The sequence below is a fragment of the Hyperolius riggenbachi genome, chromosome 10, assembly GCF_040937935.1.
Source record: "Hyperolius riggenbachi isolate aHypRig1 chromosome 10, aHypRig1.pri, whole genome shotgun sequence".
Classification (NCBI taxonomy): domain Eukaryota; kingdom Metazoa; phylum Chordata; class Amphibia; order Anura; family Hyperoliidae; genus Hyperolius; species Hyperolius riggenbachi.
The window spans coordinates 162,488,629-162,512,681 of NC_090655.1; the positions used below are offsets into that span (position 1 = coordinate 162,488,629).

Genomic DNA, 24,053 nt, shown 5'->3' on the forward strand with positions numbered 1-24,053 from the left:
GGGAGGGTTGTTATACTGGGTTTGTTTTGGTCAGCTCCAGTATGTGGGCTTACGGTTGTTGGGGCTGGATTGATGGATTTAGGGCTAGTTCACACTTGATTTAAAAACGTATCCGTAGCTACGTTTTTTGTCCCGGACGAAAAACGTAGCCACGGATACCAATGTTAAAAATAGGAACAGTACACACTCAAGTTAAAAACGTATCCGCGTGCGATCCGCGGAATACGTTTTTAAACCCGGAACGCTGAGTCCGGACTTGCAGCATTTTTCACGGACCCGTATACACGTACGGGTAGTGAAAATCAATGGGGAAACGGGCCTCCCTCTTCACTGACATTTTGGGACACTGGAAACGGATCAGTTTCCAGTGTCCCATGGTGAAGGAGGGGGCCGCCATGCTGGAGGGGGTAGCAGCCAGGACAGGGGGCTGCGGGCAAAGCGGCGGCCAGGGGGGGTCACATCCCCCCCCCTTGCTCACCTGGGTGCCCCCCGTCCCCGCTCCCCTTCCAGCTCGCATATAATGTAATAATTTGTACCTAAGGAAGTTCGGCGAGCCGGGCACTTCCGCCCACACCGCTCGCCGTCACTTCCTGCGATGCCGCCCACTGAAATACAGAGGGCGACATTGCTGGAAGTGACGGCGAGCGGTGTGGGCGGAAGTGCCCAGCTCGCCGAACTTCCTTAGGTACAAATTATTACATTATATGCGAGCTGGAGGGGGAGCGGGGACGGGGGGCACCCAGGTGAGCAAGGGGGGGGGATGTGACCCCCCTGGCCGCCGCTTTGCCCGCAGCCCCCCGTCCTGGCTACTACCCCCTCTAGCAAAAAAAAAACAAAAAACACGCAAGCGGATCCAAAACGTGTGCTGCAAAAAAGGCAGCACGGATCCATTTGCGTTCCGGGTTTTGAAAATCGGAGCCCGGACCGCGGATGCGTCCCGCACCCGGAGCTAGTGTGGCCCTAGCCTTACTGGATTTTGGACGAGATGTGGGGCGTGTGGGGCGTTGTGTTTTGGGTGTGTTTTTGTCCAGGATGGGTTTGGTGTAATTGAAGCTGTGAGGTGGTGGTGCTGTTGTGGAGAATTTATTGTTGATGAGTGTGGTGGTGAGGGTGTTTGAGGGTGGTGGATGTGGTGAGTGCGCAGCCGGGATGGTAAGGGTGAGGGGAGGGGGTGGATAGGGTGGGTATTGGATAGGTTTTGATCTAGGTATGGAGAGGCTCCTAAGTGGGGGTGGGGGGATAGTCGGGAACGTGTTTGGTGCTGGTGGGTCTGCTGGGGTGGGTGTGGGTAGTGGGTAGTGGTTTACGTTCCCGCTCTCTATGTTCTGCGTAGGCCAATCTATCACGGTTGAGTTTTGAGTTTTGTGTCAGTGGTATCCTGCTCAAATTTTTTGAGTCTAGTGGTAAGATTTGATAGAAGGGGATGGTATTGGGGGATAGTCTTATGTTGGGATATAAATTCCTTACTTTCTGTAATGGTAGTGTAATGATCTGCTCAGCTGCCTGTGCAGGCAGGCAGCTTTTGGACCATTGTTTAGGTTTGCATGCTGCAGGACTCTGGAAAGAAGAGCTTCTGTCAGTTTTGCAGCTTGTGCTTGCTGAGGAATTTGCATACGTTGTCATGCAAATTGCCTGGCCACATTCATTGGAGGCGTGTACTATAAGTACTATGTGTTTCCCACAATGCTTGGCTGGTCATAAGGAGTCTTCCTGTGAAACACTCTGGAGAGTGTCAGCCATGCTCTTTGTTTGAAGATCAGCTTAGAGTAATTCCTGGAAACTGTGCTAGGCAGGTTCCCTAGTGCAGTTAGGATTGTTTATCTGTTTTGTTTGTCTGTTGCGATGGTCCTGTCCCAACGGTGGTCGACAGGAAATCGTTCTGATCTCTGTTCTTGGAGTATAGCTGGTGCAGCGGTTGCTACCAGCTATCTCTTCTGATCTGTCTCACTTGGATCGCACTAGCATCTTGCGCTAGCGCTGTGGATCCTTCTGTTCTGTCTCCTTGGATCGCGCTAGCCTCTTTTCGCTAGTGCTGTGGATCCTTCTGTTCTGCTTCCCTGGATCGCACTAGCATCTTGCGCTAGCGCTGTGGATCCTTCTGTTCTGTCTTCCTGGATCGCGCTAGCCACTTTCGCTAGTGCTGTGGATCCTATCTCTCGCTTGTCCCTGTTTTCGTGTGTCTGTCTTGTCTGCTACGACCGCTTGCTGGAGGCTCGGTGAGGTAACCGTTAAGCAAGCGTTCGTGTCCTCTGTTTCATTTTTGTCTGTTGATGGTTAGTTAGGCGTGCTTGTCTCTATTGTGCTTATCACGTGGAGACCGCGCATAACCACGTGCACTGTTGCGAATGAGTGCAGTGTTCGCAGTTAGCTAGCGTTTGTTATTTTCCGCATCTCCTCATTGTATGATTTGCTGTGCCTTTGCTATCCTCGTATTCTGTTCTGATCTGCCTTGTGTCACTTCTGGCAATCGCCTTTCTTGCGGTTGTGTTTCTGTTTCGTATCTGCTGTTGTGTGTGCGCTGTCGCGGGGTGGCGACTAGATTGGCGCACACACATACAACCTGTCCCTTTGCTCGTTCTCATTCGCAATCGCTTCTCTTGCGATTGCGTTCTGCGCTTCGTACAATTCCTGTCTGGCATTTGTGGAGGTACAGAGGATTGGTTCCTCTGCACTCCCCAGCGCCATTTGCCGACAGGAATTTCCCTCTACGGGTGCGTAGCACCTTTTGCTGGGTGCCTGCAATTATACGCGTGTGGAGGATTTCCGCCGTATCAGCGCACGCATTGTGTGCTGCTCACAGAGAAAGTTCCACAATCGTTACAGGTAGGTTGTAGTTGTACAATAAGGGACTTTCTTTTTTTGATAATTCTTTCCATGATACCTTGGGTACAGCATTCTAAATAATTATAAAATTCTGTGGTAAAGGTGATATCTTTAGGAAATGCGGATAAAGTTTTAATTCGTATGCCATCAGGGGAGATTTTTTCATTGATATATGACTCCTGCATGGCGATATCTGCTAGGTTAAAAATTCATCTTTAAGGGCCGACTTAAGTTTTTGAAAGGTGGGTTTTAGGTCGATGTTATATGTGGTATCAATGGACGTGGAACTGTTCGTGGGTTCCAGTATAGGTTGTGCGTTCTTTCTGAACTGCGCCAAGAGGATATTCCTGTGTAAGGTATGTTCTTCAAGAAGATCCATGCTTCTGAGGGCTACAATCAGGTCCGGGTTGCCTTGTTGTCATGGAACGACGTGGCCAAGCGAACTTGTAAAGATATAAAAGAGGAAAGACCGAGAGCCCAATATAGTGTAGTATGTACTGGATAACGGAAGGAAGTAATATGAGGCGTAAGTATTATACTTACAAACCCGGGTTACCTCAAAGGCAACCACTGGAGAGGCAAGTGGGGAGAACAAGCCTGTTCCCACTCAGGAATAAGACGTCGCTCTCTGTGGACAGGAGAAAGTAAGGGTATATCACCCTTCCACCAAGGGTGGACTCTGGATATGCAAAGATGTACAGAGGCGCCAGTAGGATAAAAGATACTAAAAATGTTAAAAATATTCAGACTGTGGTGGTGGACCAACCAACCCAAAACAGACACGTATACTGTTGATTTGATACAGTAACAATTTATTCATACACTCCAAAAGGGGTTGCAACGCTTCCTCAGGCAATAAACAACAGGAGCGATACACTAAAAATAACTTTGAAATCTCGTGAAATGTATTGGATACAGATTCTAAAAGCCCTAACTCCAGGCGGTTTGAACGAACAGCTGGAGAAAATGTTACATAGTTACATAGTTGCATAGTTATTTTAGTTGAAAAAAAGACATACGTCCATCGAGTTCAACCAGTACAAAGTACAACTCCAGCCTGCTCCCTCACATATCCCTGTTGATCCAGAGGAAGGCGAAAAAACCCTTACAAGGCATGGTCCAATTGGCCCCAAAAGGGAAAAATTCCTTTCCGACTCCAGATGGCAATCAGATAAAATCCCTGGATCAACATCATTAGGCCTTACCTATTAATTGTAGCCATGGATGTCATTCAACCCAAGGAAAGCATCTAAGCCCCCTTTAAATGCAGGTATAGAGTTTGCCATAACGACTTCCTGTGGCAATGCATTCCACATCTTAATCACTCTCACTGTAAAGAACCCTTTCCTAAATAAGTGGCTAAAACGTTTTTCCTCCATGCGCAGATCATGTCCTCTAGTCCTTTGAGAAGGCCTAGGGACAAAAGCTCATCCGCCAAGCTATTATATTGCCCTCTGATGTATTTATACATGTTAATTAGATCTCCTCTAAGGCGTCTTTTCTCTAGACTAAATAAATCCAGTTTATCTAACCTTTCTTGGTAAGTGAGACCTTCCATCCCACGTATCAATTTTGTTGCTCGTCTCTGCACCTGCTCTAAAACTGCAATATCTTTTTTGTAATGTGGTGCCCAGAACTGAATTCCATATTCCAGATGTGGCCTTACTAGAGCGTTAAACAGGGGCAATATTATGCTCGCATCTCGAGTTTTTATTTCCCTTTTAATGCATCCCAAAATTTTGTTAGCTTTAGCTGCAGCGGCTTGGCATTGAGTACGATTATTTAACTTGTTGTCGATGAGTACTCCTAAGTCCTTCTCCAAGTTTGATGTCCCCAACTGTCTCCCATTTGTTTTGTATGGTGCTAGACCATTGGTACGACCAAAATGCATGACTTTACATTTTTCAACATTGAATTTCATCTGCCATTTATGTGCCCATATAGCCATCCTATCCAGATCCTGTTGCAATCTATCTATCTTCCTGAGAGTTGATGATTCTGCACAATTTTGTATCATATGCGAAAATAGCAACATTGCTCACTACTGCATCCACTAGGTCATTAATAAATAAATTGAAGAGCACTGTACCCAGTACAGACCCCTGTGGGACCCCACTGCTAACAGTCTCCCATTTTGAGTATGATACATTGACCACAACTCTTTGTTTTCTGTCCATTAGCCAGTTCCCTATCCAAGCACACAGACTCTTCCCCAGTCCTTGCATCCTCAACTTTTGCACCAGACTTTTGTGGGGAACAGTGTCGAAGGCCTTAGCAAAGTCCAAGTATATCACATCTACAGCATTCCCAATATCCATATTAGCATTCACTACCTCATAAAAGCTGAGCATGTTAGTCAAACAGGACCTGTCTTTAGTAAACCCATGTTGATGCTGAGAAATAAGATTATTTTCTACTATGAAGTCATGTATAGTATCTCTTAGTAACCCCTCAAATAGTTTGCATACAACTGATGTTAAGCTTACAGGTCTATAATTTCCTTGATCTGATTTTTTGCCCTTCTTAAATAATGGGAAAATGTGGGCTGTACGCCAATCCAGACATATTATTATCCCTTTTAACCGTCCTCTCTTTTACCTAACAAGTTGATTAAACGTTTCTCACACATGACATTTTATAGCAGATTGTCATTTGTAAAATTAAGATTGTATGTATCCATTATATTTATTATATTCATTTTTCCGTTTTTATTCATTCTTATTTATTTTATAAAATTTTAATTAAGTATTTCTGTAAACATGTTTTATCATAAGTGTCAAACACAAATAACCCTGTATTATTATTCATATTACCAGTCATGTATCTTATGTTTTTTATTTATCCTCATATGTTGATCAAACTAATCATGTAGCCTGTTCAAGGATTTGCTAACAGTGATACACCCAGGGTGCTTTCCCTGCTTTACCAGCAGATGTCACTGGCGCTCTTGTGATAGTTTTCATAAGAGTAGAACATATATTTAATGTAAACCTAAAACTACGTTTTACAATTTGCCATAATTCCATATTGAACACTGAATTCAATGAATATTCTTCTGATCCAATTTCCCTTAGCCTTCAGGCTATTTCATTCATAACCCTACCTCCCATAGTCCCTTAACAAACATGTCCACCGCTGTTGCGTAAGTGTGTACGTAGCCAGACTCACTCCGCCCGAACCCCCACCTTCCTTGAATTAAACATCAGCCACGCCACCTCCCCTTCACCATACTGTCAGAGGTATCGCGTCCTATGCGACTCTATCTCCGCATAGAGCATTCCGCCGCCCACTTTTCCCCGTCCACCTCTACCCGCCCTTCCCCATTGGTCACCTTCTTCCTCCAGCACAAGCACTACCCGCCCACCACTCTGATCCTCCCACGTCACTAAACACTTCAGTTTAGTCCTATTTATACCCCATTTGAACGTACCGGCCGGCACAGAGGTGCCAAGCTCGCCCTTGACTCCATACTGGTAAGACGAATAATACTTTTTGCACTCCTAAACTGTTTTATTGTACACCTCTATATCCCCCCTCCCTCTACTTGCGGATATCCTCCTGTCACTTTCCCAAACCCTGTGCATACTTTTTCACTCTACCCTCCCTCCGGGGCTCTACCAGATGAATTCCCTTAAACCCCCTTATCGACACAGATTCATAATAAGCATGTACCTATGTACCAAACCACTGACATACCATATCGCCACATCCTTCCCTCTGATTGTGATTATTTATTTCTGTTATTTTTAGTGTATCGCTCCTGTTGTTTATTGCCTGAGGAAGCGGGATTTTGCCTGTGAAACGTGTTGCAACCCCTTTTGGAGTGTATGAATAAATTGTTACTGCATCAAATCGACAGTATACGTGTCTGTTTTGGGTTGGTTGGTCCACCACCACAGCCTGAATATTTTTAACATTTTTAGTATCTTTTATCCTACTGGCGCCTCTGTACATCTTTGCATATCCAAAGTCCACCCTTGGTGGAAGGGTGATATACCCTTACTTTCTCCTGTCCCCAGAGAGCGAAGTCTTATTCCTGAGTGGGGACAGGCTTGTTCTCCCCACCTGCCTTTGAGGTAACCCGGGTTTGTAAGTATAATACTTATGCTTCATATTACTTCCTTCCGTTATCCAGTACATACTACACTATATTGGTCTCTCGGTCTCTCGGCTCTCGGACCAAGATGGCGCCTCCTCGAGCTGCCTCGGCACAAGGTTCTGCATTCTGCTACTTTTTTCTCCTATCAAGCGTCTATTTAGCAAAGCTTAGTAAGCTCTTTAGTTTCGTTTAGGTTAGTTTTTAGGTATAGCTGCTCTTTTTAGTGTTACTACAGTACCATAGTAACCTTTTCGAAGTCTAGCTCTGCTAGCAGAGCTCACTCACCTCCCAACACTGGTGCGTGAGTCTGCATCATCCACAGGGACAAGGACACTGAAGACCCAAGAGGGGCCTGCCTCTGCCCGGTTCGTCAGGATTCATCCCCTGGGGACCCAACCCTCTGCACCTATCTGCAGGGGTACAGCTATCGGTCACATCCAGTCTCTGGTCCTCCGCTGCCGCATAACCCCAGGTGAGGCAGGGTGGTCTGCCCTGCTTATAGTACCACCCTGCGACTGCTGCTGAATGGACTTTCAGTGTCCCTGAGGAGGCAACAGCTGGCGGCTAACTAATGGACTGTTCGAGCTGCGGGTCTGTTCCCCGTTCTGTCCCCCAGGCTACTGCTAGGCTAAAACACCACACTTAAGGACTGTTAGGGTATGCCTGTTTTGCTCCCGTCTTCGCCAGTTTGCTCCCGACTTGATCACGTACTTCCATTAGCACCACCACCCCTCCACTCCCACCCTCACCAGTTACACGGTACTGCTCTCTATATGCCACCCCAGCGCATCACCTATACCAGATCGCAGCTTCTGAGATGGGAATCACACAGCACGCTCCCTGAGGGCAGGCTTCTATACAACACCGTCTGGAGCCATGCACAAGAGCTTGCAGGCCCTGCTCGGTCAACCCCCGCGGGACGGAGAAAGAGTGGCTGCCGGGCAGGTGCCCAGGTGAGACTCAAGAGGAAAGGTCTCAGGTCAGCCATTCCCTCGATCCTGCTGTCAAATGTCTGCTCCCTCCCTAACAAACTAGATGAACTTCGTCTCCTCAGTGAAAAGAAGGAGTTCAGCAGCAGTACCCCTATCCTCTGTTTCACAGAAACGTGGCTGCATGATGACATCCCAGACAATGCCCTTCACCTTCCGGACTTCAGCCTCATCCGGGCCGACCGTGACCCCACCCTCTCGGGTAAAAAGAAGGGTGGTGGCATCTGCTTTTACATCGGCCAGTCATGGTGCCCCAACTCATCAGTACTAACCAGGAAGTGCTCCCCTGAGATTGAACTTCTAATTGTCAACTGCAGGCCAAAATATTCGCCCAGGGAGTTTTCCTCCTACATTCTTGTTGGCGTGTACATACCACCTGACGCCGAAGTCAGACATGCCCTGCGTGACCTCAGCGACACCATTACAAAATGGGAATCAACCCTACCCGACTCGCTGTTCATTGTATTGGGCGACTTCAATAGGGCTAACCTCCGCCAAGAGCTTCCTCGCTTTCACCAGCATGTGGCCTGCCCCACCAGAAATCAGAACACTCTTGATCACTGCTACACAGGGCTGAAAGATGCCTACAAAGCCATACCAAGGGCAGTGCTGGGCTCCTCGGATCACTCTCTCATTCATCTGATCCCCACCTACAGGAGGCGCCTGGAGTCAGCAAAACCTGTTCTCAAATCCACCAAAGTGTGGTCAAGCTCCAACTTCAGGCATGCTTCGACTGCACCGACTGGAAGGCCATGGAAGTCCCAAACCTTGATGAGTGGTCGGACAACATCTCCTCATACATCAGCTTCTGTGAAGACTCTTGCGTACCAACCAAGACCGTCAAAGTCTATCCGAACAATAAACCGTGGTTCTCCAACAAACTACGGAAACTGCGGAGGAGCAAGGAGGTGGCGCACAAGTCCGGCAACCAAGAGGAATACAAGACAGCAAGGAACAACCTGAAGAGAGAACTGAGGGCCGCAAAGAGGGAGTACGCAGAAAGGATAAGATGCAACCTGCGATCAAATGATACACGAGCTGTCTGGAAGGGGCTCAAAGCCACCACAAACTATAAGCCTCCCCCACAACACGCAATACCCAGTACTGAGCTAGCCAATGACCTTAGCAACTTTTACTGCAGGTTTGAGGACCTGGAGGCACTGGGGGAGCCAGTAACAGCACCACCACACCCCTCTCCTGGCGCGGATTATCTCTCAGTCTCGAGCCTCCCACCTCCAGCTGTGAGTGAGGCTGATGTCCTCTTCCACCTGTCCTCGCTAAACCCCAGGAAAGCCTCTGGCCCGGACGGCGTGTCACCAGCCTGTCTGAAAACCTGCTAACACCAGCTGGCACCCATCCTCACTTCCATATTCTCCAAATCCCTCCAGGTCGGCAAAGTCGGCATGTTTCAAAAAGTCTACCATTATCCCTGTCCCCAAAAAGCAAGGAAACTCTGACCTCAATAACTACAGACCAGTGGCCCTGACATCCAACATCATGAAAACCTTTGAGAGAGTCGTCTTGTCACACATCAAGCTTGTTACCTCCCCCCAAATGGATCCGTTCCAGTTTGCATACAGGGCGAATAGATCCACTGATGATGCTGTCAACATCTGCCTTGAGCTCACATATGACCACCTGGACAAACCTAACACATACAAAAAATGGAAAGGTACGGGATATCACCCTAATAGGCCAGTCTCACCCATAAAGATACTAATATACAAAGAAAAAGGATATGGGGAGCACTAAGCTGGTGAAAAACATATAATTTATTGTAGTATCAAAAACTAGTAGGCACTAGACATACACTGACATACACAACATATACCCTCCCAATAAAAACACTGCCGGGAATGGCTGGCATCTGGGGTGATAGCGTATGGATTGGAGTGCACTCCTATATTGTCACTACGCATGCATGCATTATAATATCTTCAGGCCCAGGAAAACAGCACTATCCGGATAAGAACCATGGAAGAATTCATCAACTGGGGGGCATCAACCCGCGTGTATAAATGGAATGAATGCTCGCCTCTGCTTTTCAGCGTACGCTCTCATTACAGACACAGATTGTGTCTAACCTCAACCCCTGCAACACACTGTCTTTTCCAAAAAGCGTTGGCACTCACGTGACCTAATGGAGCAGCGAGTGGTGACTCCTGGCGTGTGCCGCCGTTTCCGAGTGAGCTCTCCAAGACTCTATGTGGCTTGCTTGTTAGACGTGAACGCATCTAGCTGTGTGTGGGGGAGGAAGAGAAGCGGAGGCACGGGAGATGGCCCTTGGACGGCCACATTCATTGGAGGCGTGTACTATAAGTACTATGTGTTTCCCACAATGCTTGGCTGGTCATAAGGAGTCTTCCTGTGAAACACTCTGGAGAGTGTCAGCCATGCTCTTTGTTTGAAGATCAGCTTAGAGTAATTCCTGGAAACTGTGCTAGGCAGGTTCCCTAGTGCAGTTAGGATTGTTTATCTGTTTTGTTTGTCTGTTGCGATGGTCCTGTCCCAACGGTGGTCGACAGGAAATCGTTCTGATCTCTGTTCTTGGAGTATAGCTGGTGCAGCGGTTGCTACCAGCTATCTCTTCTGATCTGTCTCACTTGGATCGCACTAGCATCTTGCGCTAGCGCTGTGGATCCTTCTGTTCTGTCTCCTTGGATCGCGCTAGCCTCTTTTCGCTAGTGCTGTGGATCCTTCTGTTCTGCCTCCCTGGATCGCACTAGCATCTTGCGCTAGCGCTGTGGATCCTTCTGTTCTGTCTTCCTGGATCGCGCTAGCCACTTTCGCTAGTGCTGTGGATCCTATCTCTCACTTGTCCCTGTTTTCGTGTGTCTGTCTTGTCTGCTACGACCGCTTGCTGGAGGCTCGGTGAGGTAACCGTTAAGCAAGCGTTCGTGTCCTCTGTTTCATTTTTGTCTGTTGATGGTTAGTTAGGCGTGCTTGTCTCTATTGTGCTTATCACGTGGAGACCGCGCATAACCACGTGCACTGTTGCGAATGAGTGCAGTGTTCGCAGTTAGCTAGCGTTTGTTATTTTCCGCATCTCCTCATTGTATGATTTGCTGTGCCTTTGCTATCCTCGTATTCTGTTCTGATCTGCCTTGTGTCACTTCTGGCAATCGCCTTTCTTGCGGTTGTGTTTCTGTTTCGTATCTGCTGTTGTGTGTGCGCTGTCGCGGGGTGGCGACTAGATTGGCGCACACACATACAACCTGTCCCTTTGCTCGTTCTCATTCGCAATCGCTTCTCTTGCGATTGCGTTCTGCGCTTCGTACAATTCCTGTCTGGCATTTGTCGAGGTACAGAGGATTGGTTCCTCTGCACTCCCCAGCGCCATTTGCCGACAGGAATTTCCCTCTACGGGTGCGTAGCACCTTTTGCTGGGTGCCTGCAATTATACGCTTGTGGAGGATTTCCGCCGTATCAGCGCACGCGTTGTGTGCTGCTCACAGAGGAAGTTCCACAATCGTTACAGGTAGGTTGTAGTTGTACAATAAGGGACTTTCTTTTTTTGATAATTCTTTCCATGATACCTTGGGTACAGCATTCTAAATAATTATAAAATTCTGTGGTAAAGGTGATATCTTTAGGAAATGCGGATAAAGTTTTAATTCGTATGCCATCAGGGGAGATTTTTTCATTGATATATGACTCCTGCATGGCGATATCTGCTAGGTTAAAAATTCATCTTTAAGGGCCGACTTAAGTTTTTGAAAGGTGGGTTTTAGGTCGATGTTATATGTGGTATCAATGGACGTGGAACTGTTCGTGGGTTCCAGTATAGGTTGTGCGTTCTTTCTGAACTGCGCCAAGAGGATATTCCTGTGTAAGGTATGTTCTTCAAGAAGATCCATGCTTCTGAGGGCTACAATCAGGTCCGGGTTGCCTTGTTGTCGTGGAACGACGTGGCCAAGCGAACTTGTAAAGATATAAAAGAGAAAAGACCGAGAGCCCAATATAGTGTAGTATGTACTGGATAACGGAAGGAAGTAATATGAGGCGTAAGTATTATACTTACAAACCCGGGTTACCTCAAAGGCAACCACTGGAGAGGCAAGTGGGGAGAACAAGCCTGTTCCCACTCAGGAATAAGACGTCGCTCTCTGTGGACAGGAGAAAGTAAGGGTATATCACCCTTCCACCAAGGGTGGACTCTGGATATGCAAAGATGTACAGAGGCGCCAGTAGGATAAAAGATACTAAAAATGTTAAAAATATTCAGGCTGTGGTGGTGGACCAACCAACCCAAAACAGACACGTATACTGTTGATTTGATACAGTAACAATTTATTCATACACTCCAAAAGGGGTTGCAACGCTTCCTCAGGCAATAAACAACAGGAGCGATACACTAAAAATAACTTTGAAATCTCGTGAAATGTATTGGATACAGATTCTAAAAGCCCTAACTCCAGGCGGTTTGAACGAACAGCTGGAGAAAATGTTACATAGTTACATAGTTGCATAGTTATTTTGGTTGAAAAAAAGACATACGTCCATCGAGTTCAACCAGTACAAAGTACAACTCCAGCCTGCTCCCTCACATATCCCTGTTGATCCAGAGGAAGGCGAAAAATCCCTTACAAGGCATGGTCCAATTGGCCCCAAAAGGGAAAAATTCCTTTCCGACTCCAGATGGCAATCAGATAAAATCCCTGGATCAACATCATTAGGCCTTACCTATTAATTGTAGCCATGGATGTCATTCAACCCAAGGAAAGCATCTAAGCCCCCTTTAAATGCAGGTATAGAGTTTGCCATAACGACTTCCTGTGGCAATGCATTCCACATCTTAATCACTCTTACTGTAAAGAACCCTTTCCTAAATAAGTGGCTAAAACGTTTTTCCTCCATGCGCAGATCATGTCCTCTAGTCCTTTGAGAAGGCCTAGGGACAAAAGCTCATCCGCCAAGCTATTATATTGCCCTCTGATGTATTTATACATGTTAATTAGATCTCCTCTAAGGCGTCTTTTCTCTAGACTAAATAAATCCAGTTTATCTAACCTTTCTTGGTAAGTGAGACCTTCCATCCCACGTATCAATTTTGTTGCTCGTCTCTGCACCTGCTCTAAAACTGCAATATCTTTTTTGTAATGTGGTGCCCAGAACTGAATTCCATATTCCAGATGTGGCCTTACTAGAGCGTTAAACAGGGGCAATATTATGCTCGCATCTCGAGTTTTTATTTCCCTTTTAATGCATCCCAAAATTTTGTTAGCTTTAGCTGCAGCGGCTTGGCATTGAGTACGATTATTTAACTTGTTGTCGATGAGTACTCCTAAGTCCTTCTCCAAGTTTGATGTCCCCAACTGTCTCCCATTTATTTTGTATGGTGCTAGACCATTGGTACGACCAAAATGCATGACTTTACATTTTTCAACATTGAATTTAATCTGCCATTTATGTGCCCATATAGCCATCCTATCCAGATCCTGTTGCAATCTATCTATCTTCCTGAGAGTTGATGATTCTGCACAATTTTGTATCATATGCGAAAATAGCAACATTGCTCACTACTGCATCCACTAGGTCATTAATAAATAAATTGAAGAGCACTGTACCCAGTACAGACCCCTGTGGGACCCCACTGCTAACAGTCTCCCATTTTGAGTATGATACATTGACCACAACTCTTTGTTTTCTGTCCATTAGCCAGTTCCCTATCCAAGCACACAGACTCTTCCCCAGTCCTTGCATCCTCAACTTTTGCACCAGACTTTTGTGGGGAACAGTGTCGAAGGCCTTAGCAAAGTCCAAGTATATCACAATTACAGCATTCCCAATATCCATATTAGCATTCACTACCTCATAAAAGCTGAGCATGTTAGTCAAACAGGACCTGTCTTTAGTAAACCCATGTTGATGCTGAGAAATAAGATTATTTTCTACTATGAAGTCATGTATAGTATCTCTTAGTAACCCCTCAAATAGTTTGCATACAACTGATGTTAAGCTTACAGGTCTATAATTTCCTTGATCTGATTTTTTGCCCTTCTTAAATAATGGGAAAATGTGGGCTGTACGCCAATCCAGACATATTATTATCCCTTTTAACCGTCCTCTCTTTTACCTAACAAGTTGATTAAACGTTTCTCACACATGACATTTTATAGCAGATTGTCATTTGTAAAATTAAGATTGTATGTATCCATTATATTTATTATATTCATTTTTCCGTTTTTATTCATTCTTATTTATTTTATAAAATTTTAATTAAGTATTTCTGTAAACATGTTTTATCATAAGTGTCAAACACAAATAACCCTGTATTATTATTCATATTACCAGTCATGTATCGTATGTTTTTTATTTATCCTCATATGTTGATCAAACTAATCATGTAGCCTGTTCAAGGATTTGCTAACAGTGATACACCCAGGGTGCTTTCCCTGCTTTACCAGCAGATGTCACTGGCGCTCTTGTGATAGTTTTCATAAGAGTAGAACATATATTTAATGTAAACCTAAAACTACGTTTTACAATTTGCCATAATTCCATATTGAACACTGAATTCAATGAATATTCTTCTGATCCAATTTCCCTTAGCCTTCAGGCTATTTCATTCATAACCCTACCTTCCATAGTCCCTTAACAAACATGTCCACCGCTGTTGCGTAAGTGTGTACGTAGCCAGACTCACTCCGCCCGAACCCCCACCTTCCTTGAATTAAACATCAGCCACGCCACCTCCCCTTCACCATACTGTCAGAGGTATCGCGTCCTATGCGACTCTATCTCCGCATAGAGCATTCCGCCGCCCACTTTTCCCCGTCCACCTCTACCCGCCCTTCCCCATTGGTCACCTTCTTCCTCCAGCACAAGCACTACCCGCCCACCACTCTGATCCTCCCACGTCACTAAACACTTCAGTTTAGTCCTATTTATACCCCATTTGAACGTACCGGCCGGCACAGAGGTGCCAAGCTCGCCCTTGACTCCATACTGGTAAGACGAATAATACTTTTTGCACTCCTAAACTGTTTTATTGTACACCTCTATATCCCCCCTCCCTCTACTTGCGGATATCCTCCTGTCACTTTCCCAAACCCTGTGCATACTTTTTCACTCTACCCTCCCTCCGGGGCTCTACCAGATGAATTCCCTTAAACCCCCTTATCGACACAGATTCATAATAAGCATGTACCTATGTACCAAACCACTGACATACCATATCGCCACATCCTTCCCTCTGATTGTGATTATTTATTTCTGTTATTTTTAGTGTATCGCTCCTGTTGTTTATTGCCTGAGGAAGTGGGATTTTGCCTGTGAAACGTGTTGCAACCCCTTTTGGAGTGTATGAATAAATTGTTACTGCATCAAATCGACAGTATACGTGTCTGTTTTGGGTTGGTTGGTCCACCACCACAGCCTGAATATTTTTAAAATTTTTAGTATCTTTTATCCTACTGGCGCCTCTGTACATCTTTGCATATCCAAAGTCCACCCTTGGTGGAAGGGTGATATACCCTTACTTTCTCCTGTCCACAGAGAGCGAAGTCTTATTCCTGAGTTGGGACAGGCTTGTTCTCCCCACCTGCCTTTGAGGTAACCCGGGTTTGTAAGTATAATACTTATGCTTCATATTACTTCCTTCCGTTATCCAGTACATACTACACTATATTGGTCTCTCGGTCTCTCGGCTCTCGGACCAAGATGGCGCCTCCTCGAGCTGCCTCGGCACAAGGTTCTGCATTCTGCTACTTTTTTCTCCTATCAAGCGTCTATTTAGCAAAGCTTAGTAAGCTCTTTAGTTTCGTTTAGGTTAGTTTTTAGGTATAGCTGCTCTTTTTAGTGTTACTACAGTACCATAGTAACCTTTTCGAAGTCTAGCTCTGCTAGCAGAGCTCACTCACCTCCCAACACTGGTGCGTGAGTCTGCATCATCCACAGGGACAAGGACACTGAAGACCCAAGAGGGGCCTGCCTCTGCCCGGTTCGTCGGGATTCATCCCCTGGGGACCCAACCCTCTGCACCTATCTGCAGGGGTACAGCTATCGGTCACATCCAGTCTCTGGTCCTCCGCTGCCGCATAACCCCAGGTGAGGCAGGATGGTCTGCCCTGCTTATAGTACCACCCTGCGACTGCTGCTGAACGGACTTTCAGTGTCCCTAAGGAGGCAACAGCTGGCGGCTAACTAATGGACTGTTCGAGCTGCGGGTCTGTTCCCCGTTCTGTCCCCCAGGCTACTGCTAGGCTAAAACACCACACTTAAGGACTGTTAGGGTATGCCTATTTTGCTCCCGTCTTCGCCAGTTTGCTCCCGACTTGATCACGTACTTCCATTAGCACCACCACCCCTCCACTCCCACCCTCACCAGTTACACGGTACTGCTCTCTATATGCCACCCCAGCGCATCACCTATACCAGATCGCAGCTTCTGAGATGGGAATCACACAGCACGCTCCCTGAGGGCAGGCTTCTATACAACACCGTCTGGAGCCATGCACAAGAGCTTGCAGGCCCTGCTCGGTCAACCCCCGCGGGACGGCGAAAGAGTGGCTGCCGGGCAGGTGCCCAGGTGAGACTCAAGAGGAAAGGTCTCAGGTCAGCCATTCCCTCGATCCTGCTGTCAAATGTCTGCTCCCTCCCTAACAAACTAGATGAACTTCGTCTCCTCAGTGAAAAGAAGGAGTTCAGCAGCAGTACCCCTATCCTCTGTTTCACAGAAACGTGGCTGCATGATGACATCCCAGACAATGCCCTTCACCTTCCGGACTTCAGCCTCATCCGGGCCGACCGTGACCCCACCCTCTCGGGTAAAAAGAAGGGTGGTGGCATCTGCTTTTACATCGGCCAGTCATGGTGAACCAACTCATCAGTACTAACCAGGAAGTGCTCCCCTGAGATTGAACTTCTAATTGTCAACTGCAGGCCAAAATATTCGCCCAGGGAGTTTTCCTCCTACATTCTTGTTGGCGTGTACATACCACCTGACGCCGAAGTCAGACATGCCCTGCGTGACCTCAGCGACACCATTACAAAATGGGAATCAACCCTACCCGACTCGCTGTTCATTGTATTGGGCGACTTCAATAGGGCTAACCTCCGCCAAGAGCTTCCTCGCTTTCACCAGCATGTGGCCTGCCCCACCAGAAATCAGAACACTCTTGATCACTGCTACACAGGGCTGAAAGATGCCTACAAAGCCATACCAAGGGCAGCGCTGGGCTCCTCGGATCACTCTCTCATTCATCTGATCCCCACCTACAGGAGGCGCCTGGAGTCAGCAAAACCTGTTCTCAAATCCACCAAAGTGTGGTCAAGCGAGGCCAAGCTCCAACTTCAGGCATGCTTCGACTGCACCGACTGGAAGGCCATGGAAGTCCCAAACCTTGATGAGTGGGCGGACAACATCTCCTCATACATCAGCTTCTGTGAAGACTCTTGCGTACCAACCAAGACCGTCAAAGTCTATCCGAACAATAAACCGTGGTTCTCCAACAAACTACGGAAACTGCGGAGGAGCAAGGAGGTGGCGCACAAGTCCGGCAACCAAGAGGAATACAAGACAGCAAGGAACAACCTGAAGAGAGAACTGAGGGCCGCAAAGAGGGAGTACGCAGAAAGGATAAGATGCAACCTGCGATCAAATGATACACGAGCTGTCTGGAAGGGGCTCAAAGCCACCACAAACTATAAGCCTCCCCCACAACACGCAATACCCAGTACTGAGCTAGCCAATGACCTTAGCAACTTTTACTGCAGGTTTGAGGACCTGGAGGCACTGGGGGAGCCAGTAACAGCACCACCACACCCCTCTCCTGGCGCGGATTATCTCTCAGTCTCGAGCCTCCCACCTCCAGCTGTGAGTGAGGCTGATGTCCTCTTCCACCTGTCCTCGCTAAACCCCAGGAAAGCCTCTGGCCCGGACGGCGTGTCACCAGCCTGTCTGAAAACCTGCTAACACCAGCTGGCACCCATCCTCACTTCCATATTCTCCAAATCCCTCCAGGTCGGCAAAGTCGGCATGTTTCAAAAAGTCTACCATTATCCCTGTCCCCAAAAAGCAAGGAAACTCTGACCTCAATAACTACAGACCAGTGGCCCTGACATCCAACATCATGAAAACCTTTGAGAGAGTCGTCTTGTCACACATCAAGCTTGTTACCTCCCCCCAAATGGATCCGTTCCAGTTTGCATACAGGGCGAATAGATCCACTGATGATGCTGTCAACATCTGCCTTGAGCTCACATATGACCACCTGGACAAACCTAACACATACAAAAAATGGAAAGGTACGGGATATCACCCTAATAGGCCAGTCTCACCCATAAAGATACTAATATACAAAGAAAAAGGATATGGGGAGCACTAAGCTGGTGAAAAACATATAATTTATTGTAGTATCAAAAACTAGTAGGCACTAGACATACACTGACATACACAACATATACCCTCCCAATAAAAACACTGCCGGGAATGGCTGGCATCTGGGGTGATAGCGTGTGGATTGGAGTGCACTCCTATATTGTCACTACGCATGCATGCATTATAATATCTTCAGGCCCAGGAAAACAGCACTATCCGGATAAGAACCATGGAAGAATTCATCAACTGGGGGGCATCAACCCGCGTGTATAAATGGAATGAATGCTCGCCTCTGCTTTTCAGCGTACGCTCTCATTACAGACACAGATTGTGTCTAACCTCAACCCCTGCAACACACTGTCTTTTCCAAAAAGCGTTGGCACTCACGTGACCTAATGGAGCAGCGAGTGGTGACTCCTGGCGTGTGCCGCCGTTTCCGAGTGAGCTCTCCGAGACTCTATGTGGCTTGCTTGTTAGACGTGAACGCATCTAGCTGTGTGTGGGGGAGGAAGAGAAGCGGAGGCACGGGAGATGGCCCTTGGACGGACTTCAGTGTTCAGCAGCGTCTCACGTGACGCGTTTCATCACAACCCACGTGATTTCATCAGACGTGACGTGGGAAGGGTGGCGTAAGTTCTTATATGCACAAAGAACGCCCCCCTCTCAGGCTGATCTCACGAAACATAAAAGAAAGTCAGTCTCCATCTAGTGGCCAAAACTAAATACTGCAGCAATAGTTCTTTATTTCATGATGCTAATTGTTTCAGAGGAAAGATTTTAAATTCAGGTCTTTTTTGAGTCCCTTAGGATACAGGCTCTCACACTTATAGATCCACATGGACTTCTTTCTCAACAGTTGTTTATCATAGTCCCCACGACGTGGGCTGATATTTAATCTGTAAATGCCCATGAATCTTAGACCTGAAACATCAGAATTATGAACAGATTTGAAATGCAAGGCCAGAGGATTTAGTCTCTTTTTATCAATGGTGGTGCTCCTAATGTTATTTATATGTTCACCTATACGTGTATTTAATGGTCTATAGGTTTTTCCAATATATATGAGATCACAAGGACATCTGATCTGATACACTACTCGAGTAGTGGTGCACGTAATATAATCATTGATAAAAAACGATTTTGATCTATCATAATTAAAAAATTGATTACCTTTTTGTGCATATCTGCACATATCACAATCCAGGCATTTTTGCATACCTTTCTTATTCTTATGCCCAAGATGGCTGCTCCATCCAAACTCACTTCTGACCAATAGGTCATTTAAATTTGTACCTCTTTTTGCAGCCATACGTGGGTACTCCCCCACAATCTTGGCCATAATTGGATCCCTGCAAAGCAAATGCCAGTGTCTCTGCAGAATCTGTTTAATATCCATGAAGTGAACATTGTATGGAGTCACAATACGTGGGATATTATCACAAATTTTCCTTGCATTTCTGTTTCCCATAAGAAGATCTTTTCTATTTCTGGCTAACGCTCTTTTGTATGCCGTAATGATAATCCTATTGGGATACCCCCTTGCCCGCAATCTGGCCCTCAAATCTCCCGCTTCTTTTTCGAAGTCAACAATATTACTACAGTTCCTGCATAACCGCAGGAACTGTCCAGTGGGAACAGCCCACTTTTGTGCTGGGAGATGAGAGCTTTTTGCAGACAAGAGGGTATTTCCAGCTGTAGGTTTCCTGTATGTGCTGGTAACCAGTGCTGTACCCTCTTTTTTAATAGTCAAATCCAGGAAGGAGATCTCTTTTTCATCACGTGTATGTTAAGAAGATGTTCCTATTGTTTGTATTCAGTTCGGCAACAAATATCTTAAGATCTTGATTCGTCCCCTTCCATAGCATTAGGATATCATCCACATACCGAATCCAGAGGGCGACGTGCTCCGCATACCCCCGCGTGCACCTCACCACCTCCTGCTCCCAATAGCCAAGGTGAAGATGCGTAGGATGGGGAGCACGCCGCCCCCATGGTCACCCCTCTCTTCTGTCTATAGATCGAGCCTCCAAACTCAAAATAGTTATTATTCAGAATCAGCTTCATGGCGTCCAAAACAAAGTCAGCATGACTCTCATGGTCCCTAAAGCGTATGGTGAAAAGCAGAGGCGAGCATTCATTCCATTTATACACGCGGGTTGATGCCCCCCAGTTGATGAATTCTTCCGTGGTTCTTATCCGGTTAGTGCTGTTTTCCTGGGCCTGAAGATATTATAATGCATGCATGCGTAGTGACAATATAGGAGTGCACTCCAATCCACTCGCTATCACCCCAGATGCCAGCCATTCCCGGCAGTGTTTTTATTGGGAGGGTATATGTTGTGTATGTCAGTGTATGTCTAGTGCCTATTAGTTTTTGATACTACAATAAATTATATGTTTTTCACCAGCTTAGTGCTCCCCATATCCTTTTTCTTTGTATATTAGTATCTTTATGGGTGAGACTGGCCTATTAGGGTGATATCCCGTACCTTTCCATTTTTTGCATACAATTTGCTACGGTCAGATATCCCTGGTGAAAATTCTTTAGATTAAAGATTAATTATTGATCAATATGGCTTATATACCAAAATTTGATACAGCAGAGGACACAGATGATGCCTTTGAGGGAATAGAGGATGAAGTGGCAAGTGAGGATAAATTATTGTTGGTACGGTTGTTCCGTCAACATAAACGTATTTCCATCAAATTTATTAAGAAGAAGTTGGAGATCATAAGCATGGATAGATACTTTGAAAAAACATTATCCCTAGGGGAATTAGAGAAAGAGTAGCTCCAGCCGAACACCTGCAAACTCTACGCATGCTTCCAGAGTGGGAGAAAGAGTGCAAACTACATGGATTGAGAGTTATGAAAATCTTTGTTAAAGAGGAGAAAATACAATTTACAGATATTGAAAAGGAATTAGAAATTAGTGCCTTGAAATTAAATGAATATAAAGATAAGGACTCATTTGATGAGCTGAATGAGAGATTAAAAAAGGATATGGAAAAAGAACAGGCAAGAATAAGAGAAATAAAAGATAAGAAATTTGCACGTGATGTAGAGCAGTGTTTCTCAACATTTTATTGGTATGTACCCCTTTTAAAACCCTGTACTCACCAAGTACCCCCTAGCATAGTAAACATTATCACAAGTACCCCTTGACAAATATATATTTAATCGTAGTACATGATAACTGGTTCTAAACCATTTCCAAGCATGTATTATTGCTTTTAACTAGCTAAAATACTAATTTGGTGTTGTTAAAATAAGATTTATAATTTTCTAAAACTCTACATTTGTTATTCTTGGTTAAGTATATCAAGCCCGAGTACCCCCTGGAACCATCAGAAGTACCCCCTGGGGTACGCGTACCACGTGTTGAGAACCTATGATGTAGAGGACTATAAAAATGGAGATATTTTTAATTTAAGTGGCAGAAAATATGGAAGCAGGCGTGGACAAGGCAGGAGAGTCGGCTGGGGCAGTAACTCAGAGGATTCAGGTGCCGACACCTCAGGACAGGAGGAGGGTTCAGGTTCAGGTAACCCCAGGGGTAAAGGGAGAAAAAATAAGAATAATAGAAAACGGAGGAATAACAGTCATAAGAATAAGGATAGACGCAATGACCCTAATTTTTTAGGAAAAGGAAAAGGAGGAGAGGAAGAAGAGGAAGAGGAAGAAATAGGTATGCAGACGAGACAGAAGCAGAACAAGGGGTCGTCCCGATAGATGGAGATGAAGGATCCCCCATTGAGTCTTTAGATGTAGTGAATCTAACTGATGAAGTGCTTTCAGACACCCAAATATCTTTGTTGAAGAGAGGACTCAGTTTCTGCCCAAAGCAGAGTGGCTGTGAGTTCGAGGCTTTTAAAGATGTTCAACTTTTTTTGCGAAGGGTCCTCTTGAAGCGCATGTACTCCTCTGATGCCCCCAGCACATCCCCGGTGTGTGACGCCCCCTCTTCCCCGATTGATGTGGATGATTACGATCTAGATCACCTCTTGGGGGAGGTTGATTCATTGTCCAACCCAAGTGATTTACATGTAAAGGTTTTCCCTAGATCCAACTTCATGCCCTCCCTTGGCTCAAATAGACATGCATCCATGTTTATGGATCTTGTAGCTGAGGATTTAAAAGGAATTGATTGGGAGAAAAAAGGCAGGGATAATATTTCAAAAATGGAGAGAGAAGCCCTAAAATCGCTCCAGTCAAACCCAAAAATTGTCATTAAGAAGAGCGACAAGGGAGGGAATGTTGTGTTGATGACTAGGGATAACTACGAAAAAGAGGCTAGACGATTATTAAACGACAGAACCACCTATGAAAGAGTCAGCGCCAGCCCCTTTAGAGAATTGATGGAGAAAATTAATTTAAAGGTGCAGTGGGTTTTTTTTGGAAGGTGTCCTTATTGAGAGGGAGTTGAAATTTTTGCTAATTTCTGAATACACTATTCCGACTTTTTATTTTTTGCCAAAAACACATAAGAATTTAACTAACCCCCCGGGCCGCCCGATCGTTTCAGGTAATAATGGCCCCTTGGAGAAATTGGCCACTTATGTGGATTTAAAGGTTAAGAATATGGTTACCAATTTACCTTCCTTTGTAATGGATACTGGGGATGCTGGGGGGCATCAACCCGCGTGGAAAAATGGAATGAATGCTCGCCTCTGCTTTTCACCGTACGCTTTAGGGACCATGAGAGTCATGCTGACTTTGTTTTGGACGCCATGAAGCTGATTCTGAATAATAACTATTTTGAGTTTGGAGGCTTGATCTATAGACAGAAGAGAGGGGTGACCATGGGGGCGGCGTGCTCCCCATCCTACGCATGTCTTCACCTTGGCTATTGGGAGCAGGAGGTGGTGAGGTGCACGCAGGGGTATGCGGAGCACATCGCCCTCTGGATTCGGTATGTGGATGATATCCTAATGCTATGGAAGGGGACGAATCAAGATCCTAAGATATTTGTTGCCGAACTGAATACAAACAATAGCAACATCTTCTTAACATACACATGTGATGAAAAAGAGATCTCCTTCCTGGATTTGACTATTAAAAAAGAGGGTACAGCACTGGTTACCAGCACATACAGGAAACCTACAGCTGGAAATACCCTCTTGTCTGCAAAAAGCTCTCATCTCCCAGCACAAAAGTGGGCTGTTCCCACTGGACAGTTCCTGCGGTTATGCAGGAACTGTAGTAATATTGTTGACTTCGAAAAAGAAGCGGGAGATTTGAGGGCCAGATTGCGGGCAAGGGGGTATCTCAATAGGATTATCATTACGGCATACAAAAGAGCGTTAGCCAGAAATAGAAAAGATCTTCTTATGGGAAACAGAAATGCAAGGAAAATTTGTGATAATATCCCACGTATTGTGACTCCATACAATGCTCACTTCATGGATATTAAACAGATTCTGCAGAGACACTGGCATTTGCTTTGCAGGGATCCAATTATGGGCAAGATTGTGGGGGAGTACCCACGTATGGCTGCAAAAAGAGGTACAAATTTAAATGACCTATTGGTCAGAAGTGAGTTTGGATGGAGCAACCATCTTGGGCATAAGAATAAGAAAGGTATGCAAAAATGCCTGGATTGTGATATGTGAAGATATGCACAAAAAGGTAATCAATTTTTTAATTATGATAGATCAAAATCATTTTTTATCAATGATTATATTACGTGCACCACTACTCGAGTAGTGTATCAGATCAGATGTCCTTGTGATCTCATATATATTGGAAAAACCTATAGACCATTAAATACACGTATAGGTGAACATATAAATAACATTAGGAGCACCACCATTGATAAAAA

At 45.6% G+C, this 24,053-nt stretch overlaps 1 protein-coding gene across 1 annotated transcript in view; it reads right to left on the reverse strand.

Annotated features, from left to right (window-relative positions):
• Positions 1-24,053, reverse strand: part of SH2D4B (SH2 domain containing 4B) — a 1,318,135-nt gene that overhangs the window by 865,040 nt on the left and 429,042 nt on the right. The gene's annotated exons all lie outside the window — the stretch shown is intronic.